Source organism: Pogonomyrmex barbatus, unplaced genomic scaffold (assembly GCF_055798465.1).
Source record: "Pogonomyrmex barbatus isolate J1 unplaced genomic scaffold, ASM5579846v1 scaffold4, whole genome shotgun sequence".
Lineage (NCBI taxonomy): Eukaryota > Metazoa > Arthropoda > Insecta > Hymenoptera > Formicidae > Pogonomyrmex > Pogonomyrmex barbatus.
In genome coordinates, this window is record NW_028297138.1 from 3133677 (window position 1) to 3149391 (window position 15715).

A 15715-nucleotide genomic window follows, 5' to 3' on the forward strand; every position below is an offset into this window, starting at 1 on the left:
GACCATCATCTCTCTGGAGTACCGGTCGTGGGGATTCGAAAGAATACATGTATATATGTATATTGTAATATGCGTATATATATGTCATATATATCATTGTATTGTTGACGTGTTATTCTAAATACGTTATTTGCGATAAATATCATCACATGCCTCGGTAGTTGAGGGGATAAGATGCCTGCCCGGTAAACAGGAGATCCAGGTTCGATTCCTGGCTGAGATGGTATTTTTTCGCAAAATAATTACAAGTTTTCACGACTGGTTCGTGGTCGGGCCCCGCCGTGACGCACACCCTTCCTTCTTATTTGGGACGTACGTTTCGACTCTAGTTTGAGTCATCCTCAGTGTATACAAAAAATAAAGATAAGATACCGTGTTCATCCGTACTCATTAACGTTAATTTCGCTAATTCGAATTATTATGATAGTCGCATAGTCATGTCATCCTTAAAGAGATAGGACAGTCTTTAAGGGTTGTCAATTATCGGATAAACATGACTCACACAAAACCGAACAAAGCACGCGCAGGAGTGTGGCGTGGTTCGCACCGAGCAGCACATCAACAGCGCGTCTGCACGCCCTAAGCTTTAGGCAGTGATTGAATGCGGTTACTCTACAAGTCAATAACTTATTAAAACAAAGCCGAAGTTACAGCTTGCTCAAGACAGAAATGTATGCGTGGTGTACGAATTCAATATCAGACTGTGAATTCAAACAATTATTCTGTGAATTCAAACAATTATTCTCTTAATAAAAAGCATCTCTGAGATCAGCCGTTTCTGCAAATTACGTTCACAGTCTAATACTTTCAAATTAGTAATAGAAGGCGCTTATTAAATTCATAAATAAAAGATCAGGAGCAGCGAAAAACAGTATGTGAACACATTCGTATATAATTAGTGAAAATAAATACATAAATTACTAAAAGAATCTAAGAAACAACATTAATAAACGAATTTAATAAACAAACGTCGTTTCGACCTTATATTATTCTCAGTGTGATAAAAATTGAAATTGGTCGAAAAACAAGATTTAAAATCATAATAATCTTAACGATACGTCAAATCAAAAGAAAAGCTTCGCACATTAATTATCTAATTAGGTATATTTCATTGGTGAAAATTGTATAAAATGAAGTTAAGAAATATGGTTATGTATTAAAATTGTATAAAGACAAAAGTTATGCAGCATTTGGCGAAGTCATTCATGATGAAAAGAGTCGGAAAAACAAATCTTTGCTTCGCAATCCGATAAATTGTCGAAGTCGATATTGCGTCGGAGCATCTATGTGGGTGTATCGTGGCGAATCTCCAAGTAAAGATATCATGCTTGAACACCATGTGACATCACAATTAGAAAATCGAGAGTTGGTCTTAAATAGTAAAATCAAAAAAGGAAAAACTAATCAAAGTTGACCAAGATCAAAAAGTAATCGAACATGGATGGCAATAACGTAATTAAAAAAAGAATATGACAATAAAGATGACTAAAATGCCAAGCAAAATAAAATACCTTGGAGACAGCCAGTGGCGCAAATTGATCGGAAACAATTACAATATGGTATAATATAACGACAATATATTGTCGCGTTCGCGGCGTTAATTCCCGTGATCGCGATACTCGGCGGAGCGCTCTCGGAAAGGAAGAACACTGTTTTAAGAAAGACTCGCTCTTTATTAAACCAACGGTACAGAAACGCGTCCGGCCACCGCAGAATCCGGCCGTCAAATCTGAAAAACAGTCGGAGAACGACGCGTTGCCAAGGGCCGATCCTCTATTCGAACTCTTATCGATTGATATTGATTATTTCTTAGCAGCGCCGAACGGAATACCGCACGGCCGCAACAATATGTTAGTTAACTACTGAAAGTCTGTGTAGGAATAAGACCAATACAAAATCAACCTTGTACAAAATAAAAACTGAGTAGCATGATTAGGAGAGGATGTAATGTTAGGAGGGAGGGGTAATTTCGGGGGAGGATGGTAAATTGAGGATAGGGAAGTAATAATTAGGTAAAAAGTCCGTGTCACTTTGCTTATTTAGGCCATGAAATTGCTTTTTAATATGAATCATTTTCGAAACTATTTTTTTGTTCCAGGACGGTTTTTTGTCCAAAATTTTAATATTATCCCAATTAAACTCGTGCGATTCTCTTCTATGAATTGAAATAACCGAAGGAGAACTGTTGCCTTTGTTAATATCTCGAATGGTCATTAATTCTTGTTTTAAATAGTCTTTTTATCTGGCCAACATTATATTTTCATACCGTTCCAATCAAATTCATGATCGTAATCCAATCTATGTTCGGTAATGTGTGAATGTGTGTTCGTGTTCCTATATATATGACTCTAGTGTTCATGCAGTCTCGTTTTTAATTATCTCATTGTTTATCCAACATAGCACGTATCACAGCTGCCGCAGTAGATCTTGTACACTACATTCCTGTTATCGGTTCAATTGTAATAGTAACAGCATCATGTTCTTTATAAATATATTTATACAGATATTTAACCGATTTGATATTTGATACCATTTCAACATTTATATGACAATTGAAAATAACTGATAAAGTAGGACAATATAGAATTACATAATGATTATCAACTACATATCCATCAAGCCGTTTAAAACTTCTACCATCTCGTCGACGATAATAAGGATAGGCATCTTCATCCAATCTGGTTTCTTCAAGATACGATTTAAGATAATGTTTCAAATATTTTCCATCTATCAAACACCGCAAAGTCCATGAATCATATGTTTCATAACTATATCATGTAAAGTATGATTTTCACAAGGATCAAGAATCTCAGCAAAGATATGTTTATTAACAACAATTATGGAGTTGTTATTTTGTAATTATGTTTTAAAGTAATCAATATGTGAACATGTGGCAAACCGCGTTTTTGAAATTCAATGACATATACAAAAGCAGCAATCTCTCCAAAAATTTTTTATTCAACGATCAAATCAATTACATAATCTTTTTTTATATTAAAAATACGAGCGCAAATATCAGGTCTATCAGAAGATTGTTGTCCAGGTAAAAGATTTTCTTTAATTTCACGCGATTTTAGATTGCAAGTCATTGTAATGAAAAAATCTGATTTACCAAATTTACTAACAATTACCATTGAATTTTGAATTGCCATCTCTCTCTAATTTTGTAACGTATTAGATGAACCAAAAAATGTGGATGGAAGTATAACCATATTTCCAATATGTCCATTTAAATTATTTACCGTAATTTGTATGTAATCTTATCAAATCTTGATATGTTTCTGTACGTAATTTTTTTTATCTTTATAATGATTTATTCTATCCTTTTCAATTTTTAACTGTCTACAAGCCATTGTTGAAATAGACGTCGACCTAATAAAAAGATGTTAAATTCATTCCGAATAATGCAATATTTAATGCAATATTTAATATACTGATCCCTAATAATTCGTTTATTACTATTTATTTTTGTTAAATTACAATGTCATCTTTGAGTATCATATGGATAAAATAAATATATCCAAGATTTAACGTTTGGATCTATTAATATTTTGCAAAGTTTCAATATTTCTATTATGTATTGTTACATATGATTCTGGAATTCCTCCAGCTGTTGTACGAAAAACAGTAGCTATTGTTCATTAGTTCTTTGAGCATTATAATGACGTTGATTCATACCTGATTTTAACGTAAATAATAATTGTAATTCTGGTAACAGTTCTGCAGATTCTATTTCAAATTGTCGTTGATTTTCTAATTCTTCCCTCACCATTTGATAAGATTGGGTATAAATATTAAGGGGGAACTCCATCCCTGAGGTTTCAAAAAATCGAAATTTTTTTTTATTCCTTTAATCATTAGTTTAAACTCTTAAAAATACAAGAAAAAAGGAAGCGAAATTCAAAGTCAAAGTGGTCGAGAAAGTGAATTTTCTGAAGCGCCTCACACTGCACGGTGAGCAGCTGTAGTAAGCCACGAATATCACTCTCTTCCTACAACACAAACCGCCAATGTCTGATGACTGTTATTTTCAATACAGTGAAGACAATTTGTGAGGAATTGAATAAGGATGAACTATTCGTTGTCTTGGAGGTTACATGTAAAATAGAAATGAAATGCTAATGCAAGTGTGTGCATGATTCCATTCCAAAAACTCAAAATCTCGGCAAAAAAGCTTAAAAATTGCAGTAGCTCTGGCTGTTTGCAATTTCTATGATTGACTACAGAAGTTACTTGCAAATTATAAAAGTACTGAATCTCAAAGTTAGCCGTAATTGCTACGAATTTTGCGAAGAGCACGACGTAGCGCGCATGAAAAAAGCAGAGAAAAATCTCATGGAGGAGACAAAAAAGATTAGAAGGTCGCTATTAGATAGGTCGCGGTCAGAAAGGCAGCTGATGAATTGGCAGAAGGTCAACTTTATGTAGCAGGCAGATTAATGGTAAGATGGAATTTTTTGCTGTGACACAGCTGTATAATGTTTCAAAAACTTTAAACGCGTTTTTCTCAAAACTGCATTTTTTGAGACATGAACTCAAAAAGTTTTCATCCGATTGACTTCAAATTTTAACTGAATATTCTTAACATTCTCTATGTCAGATGTAAGATTTTTGTGAAATATTTTGTAGATTTTTTTTAATCAGCAATTAAAGACGATTTTTTTTTCAAAAAAGTTGCAACTTTTTCAAACCATCGCCATTTCAAGAGAAATCCATATTTTAAAAAGTCGCTACGTCAGACGATAACCATAATAGCATAAATGATGTCATTTTTTTTTAGTTTGCATAGATTGAACCGTTTTGCCGAAATCATGTACATTGCTTGAGCTCGTCTCACGAAAAGTGTTTCCAATTGGATCAGGTGGTCGCCATTCTGTCGTTCAAACGAGATGAAAACATTTTTTATAATAAAAAAGATGTATAATAAAACCCTCAAATCGTCGACGTCATCGTTATCATTGATGATGATGATGATGATGATGACGATGACGACGACGACGACGACGACGACGACGACGACGACGACGACGACGACGACGACGACGACGACGACGACGACGACGACGACGACGACGACGACGACGACGACGACGACGACGACGACGACGACGACGACGACGACGACGACGACGACGACGACGACGACGACGACGACGACGACGACGACGACGACGACGACGACGACGACGACGACGACGACGACGACGACGACGACGACGACGACGACGACGACGATGACGATGATGATGATGATCTTTATGTAAATTATTATATTTAGCTACAATATTAAATTATTATATGCAGAAACAATAATTATATAATTTTGCAAAAATGTAAAGAATAATGTTGAATGGCAAAAGAAAACATAATTCATTGAATATAAAAATTTATTGCTATTACACTTCTTAAGCACACTTGCATTCGCTTCGCTCGTGGAGGGTCTTACGTCTCGACTAAAAGAAAAAGGGAGGGGAACGAACCACGAGTCCCGCTGTGGACTCCCCCTATCGTTGAGATGACAAGGCGAGTTGTCCCTCTGAGCGCTAGCGCACGAACTTTGTGCGCCAATTCGAATATAAGCAAAAAAAATCAAGGCTATCTAATGCACTAACATATCACTGCCCACCAAGATTAAAACGCCAATCTTCCTTATTAAGTAACTCAGTTATTGGTAATTTGTAAAGCTTAGCGATCGAGCGCCTAACGTTGCCAGCGGCTGTGCGTAAAATAACAACTCGTACTAAACTATCATTGCCAGCATGGACGTCAATCACGCGTTCAAGTCTTCACTATAGGGGTAGAAGATTATCTTCCTTCAATAATACGAGATCATTGATCTTGAGATTTTCTTCTCTCGTTTTCCACTTTACATGGTCTTGAAGGTTGGCTACATACTCCGCCGCCCACCGTTTCGAAAAATCCTAAACAGTACGCTGAATTACTTCCCATCGATCAAGACGATTAATATTTATGTCTGATAAGTCAGTATCGGGCAGACTTGTCAATGGTCCGCTTGTGAAAAAATGTCTCGGTGTCAAAGGTTTTAAATCAGATGGATCTGATGATAAAAGATCTAAAGGTCGGGAATTCAAACAAGCTTGCACCAAGACCGTAGTCAGCTCTTCGTAGGTGAAGAGAGTATTGCCCATTACACGTCTTAAATGATTGATGACTTGCAAGATTTCACGCCCACCTCCCATATACTTCCCATGTATGACGCATATGGAGGAATGAAACTCCACTCGACATTTCTTGCAGGACCTCTCCGGCAAATCTATTAATCGATGTACGGATAAATTCATAAAGTTCTTCTAGTTCTCGCTTAGCGTCTACAAAATTTGTAGCATTATCGCTACAAGCTGACAGACCTCGTCGTCCTACGAATTTGTGCAAAGCGGCTAGAAATGCTACAGTCGATAATTCGCTCATGGCTTCGAGATGAATAGCTCTTGTGGCAAAGCATATGAACAAAGCTATGTATGTCTTATATGTTTTTCTATCACGTCCTTTGTTGATCAGTGTGATAATGGCACCTGCAAAATCGACACTGGTAATGGAGAACGCTCGGGACGATTTGATTCTGTCGCCTGGTAGAAATCCCATGGCTTGAGTTTGTAACAGAGTGTTCTTTTTGACGCTTGTTACTAAATGCGTGCTATGCGGCTCACTCCGTCCGGAGCCGCCCGAACATCCCCAAACATGACTGAGTGATACACACGTGCCGCTGATCACGCGCCGACGGCATAACAGATCAGCTGTTTTGTTAAATAATTTTTAACAAATCACGCGTTGACACGTAGCGCAAAAACGGATATATAAATCCAGCGGATTTTGGCAAAAGAGTCAGTCCCGTCTGACCATCACTGTTCAACCTGTTCGCTCCGAAACTCCGATCGACAAGAGTAATACCGAGCGTTCTCAGTATTCTTCTCTCCCTTCTTTCCGAAAAGTCGGAGTGTTCTCGGACTTTTTCCGCTCCGTCCGCAATATCGAGCGCTCTCAGTATTCTCGCCTTCTCACATAAAAAATCGGAGCGTTCTTAGACTTTTCCCTCGACGTACGCGAAAAACACGTCGCGAAAGCGTCTAGGGTTGCCTAGCAACCCGTGCGTCCGATCATTCGACAACACGCGAGTCCGGTTGCCTAGCACTGCACCGCAGACCCATCGCAGATGCGCGATATATATCGCGAGTATACGCGTACGTATTCGATAGCCGACTGTGCCACGAATCTCACGAATTGTAAACCGAACATATGCGAGCAGAGTCACTCCACTGACAACAAACGATTTATGTCCACGCCTCGTAATGTTAATCTAATATATTAAAATAAATATTCAACATCAACGAGGGGAAAAACAATTGAATTTATAAAGGATATCAAAACTAACATCCGTAATCTCCATGAAGATCTAGGCAACCACATTAGAAATGATTTCATTTCCAGCTTAAAGAATCTGTACAAAGATAATGACCGTTTCGATCCTAAAAATTTTTCACTCAAAGGTTGGATGCGAGCCACTGAGTTATTCATGAAACATCATCCTAATGCCTTCTTTACCATAGCAGATAAAGGGAATATTACTATCCTTATGGACAGATTAGAGTATACCAAAACTTGAAACAGTGTTTTCGGATAATGATACTTATATAAAAATCTTATCTGATCCGACCAAAAAATTGACGACTGGAACTCGTTTCCTCTTACAAAGAAAATGGAAGAAAAATGATTACGTAGATCCGACTCTTTATAAAAAACTGTTAGTCATTGATGGGATTATTCCCAGAGCATACGGACTGCCAAAGATCCATAAGCCAGGATTTCCGCTGCGAGTAATTGTTTCATCGATTAATAGTCCATTATATCCTTTAGCCTCCTTTTTACACTCCACTATTTCCAAAAGCATCCCTAAACCGCCCGGTTATATCAGCAACAATTTCCATTTGGTTAAGAAGCTAAATGATTTACACTTATATTCTGATCATAAGCTGATATCATTGGACGTGATCTCTCTTTTCACGAATGTTCCGTCAGACCTAGCGCTGAAAAGTATTGAGAAAAGATGGGATTTTATTTCCAATCACACTAACATTCCTTTACACGAATTTCTTAATGTGGTATCTTAGATTTTGGATTCTACTTATTTTAAATTTAACAACTCATTCTACAAACAGATTTTTTGCAGTCCTATGGGCTCTCCCCTTTCACCAATCATAGCCGACATCGTTATGTAAGACTTAGAGGAGGATGCTATTGCCAAGATTCCGATAGATCTTCCATTTTATGTCAGATACGTCGATGACATTTTGCTAGCTTCATCCCCAGAATTTTTTGATAATATTTTAAAGAATTTTAATGCGTACCATGAAAGACTGCAATTTACAATGGAGATAATGGCGGTATCAGCTTTCTTGATACTTATGTGCGAGTTGTCACTCGATTGCGAGTGACAAGGGACTAATTTTTTATCTTTATAAGAAGCCCACGAATTCGGGTAGATATTTAAATTTCCACTCCCATCACCCTATAGCTCACAAAAGAGGTGTGATTTTTGGAACGATAAAACTCTTTTACTTTCCCATTCTCAGTTTCACGAGAAAAATCTTAATGAATTGATCACCACTCTGTTCAACAACTCCTATTCATTGGATTTTATTTTTACCACTATTAATAATAGAATCAAATATTTCACAAAATTGAATTCTGAGGTTGCATATGATCTAGGGTTGCTGACGCGGTTGATTCTATGGTGTCCCGCTGCCATTCTTTCTTGTTCCATATGTCAGGGGCATATCTGAAAATTTTGCAACAATCACTAGAAAATACAACCTGAAATTAGGTTATCGGTTAACTAATCCTCTGAATAGATTCATTAAAATGGGCAAAGACTTATTTATAGATTCGATGATACACCCGGAAATCGTTTACAGAATCAATTGCAAGGATTGCGAGGCTAGCTATGTCGGACAAACCAACACGACAACTTAAAACTAGAATAAACGAACATATCCGTGACATTAAAAAAGTTACCGGCTCCCCATCTGTAGTTTCGATTCATAGAATGAATTTTAAACATGAGTTTGATTGGTATAATATCAGGATTCTAGACAAAGAACCGTCATGTAACAAAAGGATTGTCTCCGAAATGATTCACATTAAAAAACAGCCTCAGGGGATTAATAAACAAAGTGACACGGAATTGTTACCCGAGAGCTATTTTCCCATCCTCAACCTATCCCCGACTTCTTAAGCATACTCTCTCCTTTTCAAAAATTCCCCCTCCTTAATGGAACATCTCGATCTTTCTCAGCGATAATGTGCGATTGTGTTTGACATATTCATGGGTTTCTTTCTTAACTATCCATGGCTCCGATCTGTCTTTACAATTTGACCATATGGACTGTCTCCAAAATATCCGCATTGTTTTATCTAATTCAAAAATGTCGAGACTCTTTTAAGATCAATTCTATCTTCTATATTTTATCTTTCAAATACGTTAGATGGCAATACAATTTAGTCAATACATTGCCGTCAAAATTGGGTGAAGAACGTCTCTCATTAACTTCCACGCTCTTTGACATTATATATTGGAGACTGTCCGCGCTATCTAAACATGGAAAATGCTCCGAGAACTAAAAAAGAGCGAGATTGGTGGCGATCAGATTTGAAGCGATTACACGTATTTCGGATCACAACAATATGCAATATGAGAGCATCTGTTGGTATGATAAGATTACATACTGGACACTACATTCGTGCGCACCAGCCGATTAGTACCTAACACGATCATGCCTTTAGTTTTAAGTTAATAGCCGTTTGTACTTGACATTCTCTACACATATATTATGTCGCTAATTGTCTTTATTTCGTATCATCGTGCTGTATTGCCGCATTGAAGAAGATCTAATATAAGGTCGAAACGACGTTTGTGTTTTTAGTCTTTAATTTGTAATTTATTTTTATTTTTAATTTGAATTTGTTGTCATCAGTCACATACTGAAGTTTTGATTTACCATCAACGAATCTATTCTTTTGTGTTCTTAGTCGTCAATTGGTATGAACTGGTTGTACTTTTATTTTTATTTTTATTATAATTTGAATTTATTCTTTTTGTTTACTTTTAATTATAATTTTATCCATGTATCTGTTTTATCGCCGACGAATTATATACCGTTTACATATTTAATTATTCCGCTTTTATGCTCCTGACTGCTCATTATATTTATGTTAGAGGCGTCTGACCATTACTAATTTTAAAATAAATTATTGTTAATTGTTAATCAAATTCAAACATCACGGATTCTTCTATAAACCGAACCCCGGCATCCGACGAGCATATCTATCCGACCGAACCACGTCCCCGCTTCCGTACCGTACGTTATCCGATCGCGCAGGGACGTACCGTTACAAATAAATCCTCTCGGATTGTTTATGGTACACCAGAGGCATGAAACGACAAACTTGAACTAGGTTTCTTGCATTTAATAGCCAATATTGCCGATGTACACTAATAATAATTGCTGACTGCATGCAGCAGGATGCGATGCTCTCTTTCAACCAATAGACGAGTGATCTTGCATTTAGCGGATATTAAAATGGGATGTTTCCTGTCAAAGTTCCATAGTGCTTCTTAAAGCCGGCCGCCCATCCTGAGAACGCCATTATTGTCCAGGAAAGCGTGCAATTGACATAGTTGATTCGATGGTCTTAGTCTATCTTTATCTTGCAAACTCTTCAACTCTTCTCGGAAATAAACACACTACGAATATTTAATATTTAATTATTTCACGTCGGGATATATTATATTTAATTCTTGTAAAGATAATCTGGTTAACAATCTATCTTTTTTTTCCTTGCGGCAATTGGAAGTGAAACGAAGGCAGTAGGCAAGTGAACGCTCAAGCTTCGTCAATGTTGAGCAGTCTTGGACAAGTTTACCGATTGTCTCGTTCGAAAATGATCATTGTAAACTCAAACTCGAGATTCCTTCCTGGTTTCACTTTCAGCATTAACCAAATCCTTGGAAAATTCACAACACGATTCCTCGCCATTTGTTGAATAATGCGAATCGACTAACCATGGTGGACCATTCCACCATAAACAGTTGTCCTTAAGTTGCGCAGATGTAGTGCCTCAGAATATCAAGTTTACTGGATTTTCTGAATCCTTAATATGCTTCCAATGAATCGCAGGTAGAATGTTGACGATCTCAGTTATGCGATTAAATACAAAAGGTTTCCAACGAGTTATATCTCCGCGTAACCAATATAGCACGACTATGAAATTGGATCACGCGTAAACGTCATCAATTTTTATGGGAATAGCCCGTTTCACATTACCAATCAATTTAGCTAACAATAGCGCACTACTTGTTTTAATAGTTTTAATCTTGATATAGACTGCCTTTTCAGAGGAGCAACTCTTGCCTTGGAACATAGCAACCTAACTGTTATCTCGTTACTATTCTTATCTATCGATTGTACGTACAAGCGTTCTCAGACGCATCACAAAATCTGTGTAGATAGAATCGACTATCTTGCGATGGTTTAACAACTAATCGGGTTATTCTCAATAGATTCACATTAAACTTTTTTGTTGAAAACCTTCCATTATCTAAAAACATTTGGGAGTGGATCATCCAATCTGCTTTGATTTTCCAAAGTTTTGCATTAAAATTTTCGCTGTCGTTAAAATTGGACCGATCAAACTCAGAGGATCGAAAAGCTTACTGATCACTGATAATATTTGACGCTTAGTAGATCTATCAGATATTATTTGCGTTGTAAACTGAAATTCATCTGAAATAGGGTTCCACTCGAGCCCCAGTGTTCTGATGACATTGTTTGCATCAGTGTCTAAATTAATCGGTACGTTCTTGAGTGCAGTTTTCGAATTCGAGCATCATTTGTGCGCTTTAAATCCGCCTTCGCCTAATAAAGCAGTCAAGTGTTCTTGCAGAATGCATTCTCGATCATGTTAACTCCTGTAATTATATCATCGATGTAAGTATTCTTTAATAACGCGCTTGCTGCAAGTGAATAACGCTCGAATCCCTGCAATGCTAATTGTCTCAGACATTTGATCGCTAGATAAGATGCGCAAACTTGTTCGTAAGTGACAGTGTTCAAACGATACTCTCTTATGAACTCATCAAAGGAAAATCTCCATAAGATGCACTGAAAATCGCGATCATTATATGCACCATTACTTGACGATACATTTTCTGTAAGTCAGCTGTTATGACTATGTTGTAAAATCAAAATCTTATAACTATATCAATCAAATTATCCTGTAACACAGGCCTAACAAGAAGTGCATCGTTCAATGACACACCTTTATTGTTTTTAGTCGAAGCGTCGAATACAACACGTAGTTTGGTGCTGCTACTAGATTCTTTCAATATTCCATGGTGAGGAAGATAAACTACATTCTCAGAATTATCGAGAGAATTATTTACAACCGACATATGACCTAATTCTGCATATTCTAACATAAATTTAACGTATCGCGCATAACCTCATTGCCCTTGAGTGTACGCTCTAATTGATTAAATCTTTTGAGAGCTATCTTTCTGTTGTTTTTAATTAGCATATTCTTCTCGTGGAACGATTATCTCACTAGAAATTTACCGTCATTCGTTCGCGTGGTATTCCATTCAAAATACCGTATTTCCGCTCACATTCTTCCTCATCAACTGCTAATGCTCGCATATGATCGTTATCGTAGCCTTCCAACTTCTAGAATTTTTCCAAATTTTTACTCAATAAACGCCTATACTTTCCAATGAACAAGCCATCGTGTTTATAACTTCTTGCACGTAATTTAAATCTTCTAATGCAACTGAGGGCATTGGTTCTACCACAATTCATCCGAATTTAGTATTCTGCAAAATCAACTGATTTCTGCCAAGCTCAATCTTACCCATTTCGAGCAACTAAAAAAAAATTCTGCATCAAGCATATCTATCAGTCTGATTTTATAAAATTCGGAGTCGCCTAAATTGAGATTGACAGGAATTTGTCATAATCTATCTTCATGAATGACAAATCTTTAATGATCTTGAGTATTGGGCATAATTAGGCATTGAGCATTAATCTCGAAGTTGAAATGCCTCGATTTTTCGTATATATATATCGCATGTATTGCAGATTTTACTTCATTTAAACCAGTAACAACTTTTGAAATTCGACTGCGTTTTAAACCTAATCTATTATGAGCGGCTTTAGTAATAAAATTAGCTTTACTCGCACTATCAAGAAGTACGCGAAGTGACATACTAGAGCCATTGCTGAATCGCTTCTACAACGACTATCGCCATAAGCATTCGACATCTTTTCGCATTGCTCGATGAATGATGAATATATAACTCGATTGCTTGTTGTTAATCTTGTCCTGAGATTCTGAATCTCCTGCTTTCGGTTGCGAAACTTTGCTCTTATGTAGTTCATGGCACAGCATGTTGTGCCTTTCTGCATATTCTCGGCAGTTATCTATTTTGCACATTTTAATGATCATCAGATAATTTAGGCACAGCTTTAATCGTCTGACCTCCTTTATTCGTCCTGGTACTGGTAATGCTAAAAACTTTTCACAAAAGTATATAAAATGTGCTCCCTTGCAAAGGTAACACTTACCTGGGGTTAAAGAAGCAGTTAGGGAAGTGGTCTTTCTGTTCGCATTATTTTTGGCTGAAAAATGTGATTTTGAACCTATGGCAGAGTATCCTCTACTGCGCTGATCATTCTTTTTGACACATTTTTTTCCTTTATCGATGTTTCAGTGTTTGGCATTTCTTCTTCAAGAATTCTAACATGCTAGCCTTGCGTTTTCATTAGACTTTATTTCTTCCTCCCATGCTCGAAAAGTTTTAACGTCAATCTTAGTTTCTAACATATGCACGACGAGCTCATCCCATGCTTCAATAAGCAAGCCTAGAATCTTTAATATTCGCAAATGTCTAGAAGCATAATCAATTAAATCTCGAAGAGCTTTTACGAACTCTTTCGGTATCATAAGTAAACATTGAATATGTTTTTGTTTGAGTGATCTAGGATCGTCATACCGCTGTTGTAATAAATAATGTGTACGCCATCATATAATTGACTAGCTAATTCGATTGATTCGATAATTTTCGCAGCATCACCCGACATGGACAAAACGAGATATTAAAATTTTTTGATGTTCGACAGATGCGGTTTGCCATGTATAATAGAACAAAAACTGTCGGAAAAACATTTCCATTCCCCAATTTTACCATCAAAGTTGAGAAGTTTAATAGTAGGCAACTTAACCTTTGCCGATCTACATGGGCTGATTCCGTGGCGCTAGCTACGCGATCGAGAATCGCGATCTCTGTTTGACGGGACAAAATAGTTGCCAAGGTTTCGCCTTTTACCGAGGGTGTCATGGTCGAACCATCATTTTTGACTAACGCGTCCCATATGTTGTATCAATTCAGATTGTTGCTGCAATAGTTGCACAATCGCGCCAGTATCATATGACTCAACATTTTCCACTGACGATTTTAAGAACCGCTTTAACAAAGTTTTTACTTCGAAATATCTTTGTTTTAATTCTTCTTCCGTTGTATCGCTCTCGGCTCTCGACTCGCTTAAATTCTCTAGCAACTGTCTTTGAATGGCATTGAATGTATTTCGATGTTGATGATGATGATTTCTTCTAACCTTTCTAATTATATTTCGGCTTTCTCCTTGTCGTATTCATTTTCATTAACGATTTGTAGTACTTGTGTCTTCGTTCTAGTGAGTTTCGCCTTTGTGTATCCTCGATCCTTGCGTAACTTATCGATAATTTCCGACATCTTGTATATCGTACCTCGCCTTTGTTAAATTATCGTGAGCGTATTTATCGTATTCGGATTGCAGATTGTGAACTTGCCGTATACGGGCCAAATCTGGCTCGAAGGATCAATGTTAAATGGCAAAAGAAAAAATAATGATTCGTTGAATATAGAAATTGCTATGACACTTCTTAAGCACACTTGCATTCGCTTCACTCGCGGAGAGTCTTATGTCTCGACTAAAAGAAAAAGGGAGGGGAACGAACTAGTCCCGCTGTGTGGGCTCCCCCTATCGTTGAGATGATAAGGCGAGCTGTCCTTCTGAACGCACTTTGTGCGCTAATTCAAGTATAAACAAAAAAAAATCAAGGCTATCTAATGCATTAACAAATAGTTACAATTTCATATGACAGATATTACACTAATTAACGACAATAACGAATTACTAATAATAACTTTAATCATTAATAATTAATTTTTATAATCAAATAAACAGCACACAAAACTTGAAAACTGTTTTTGTTTTCCCGAACTGCTTTTATTTGAAATAAAAAAAACTATATTATTATTAATTACAAAATTAACTATAAATTTAATCACTTTCATCAGTATACAATTGTAAATTAATGCAACAAATATTTTAAGAGATATTTGACTTATCTCTTATTTAACCGAAACAAAAAATGTATCATATGTTAATTATATCTGAAATTAAATTTTCTTTAATCTTATTTTTATTTTTTTTTGAACTTATTCTAATCTTTCGTTTTTTTAAATTTCTGTTCTTTTCTTTTTAATGTTCTGAGTTTTTTGTTCTTGTTATGTATCTCAAAAATTAATCCTTCTGTTTTTTTAATTGTGTATATTTAAAGTGACTAAACTATATTATTAATATTAATTATAAAATTTGTTTAT

The 15715-nt window shown here is 36.4% G+C and overlaps 2 protein-coding genes across 3 annotated transcripts in view; both read left to right on the plus strand.

The window, feature by feature from the left end:
- LOC105431144 (uncharacterized) overlaps nt 1-15715 on the plus strand; it is a 458217-nt gene that overhangs the window by 396874 nt on the left and 45628 nt on the right. The gene's annotated exons all lie outside the window — the stretch shown is intronic.
- LOC112552911 (uncharacterized) overlaps nt 1-15715 on the plus strand; it is a 295572-nt gene that overhangs the window by 110850 nt on the left and 169007 nt on the right. The gene's annotated exons all lie outside the window — the stretch shown is intronic.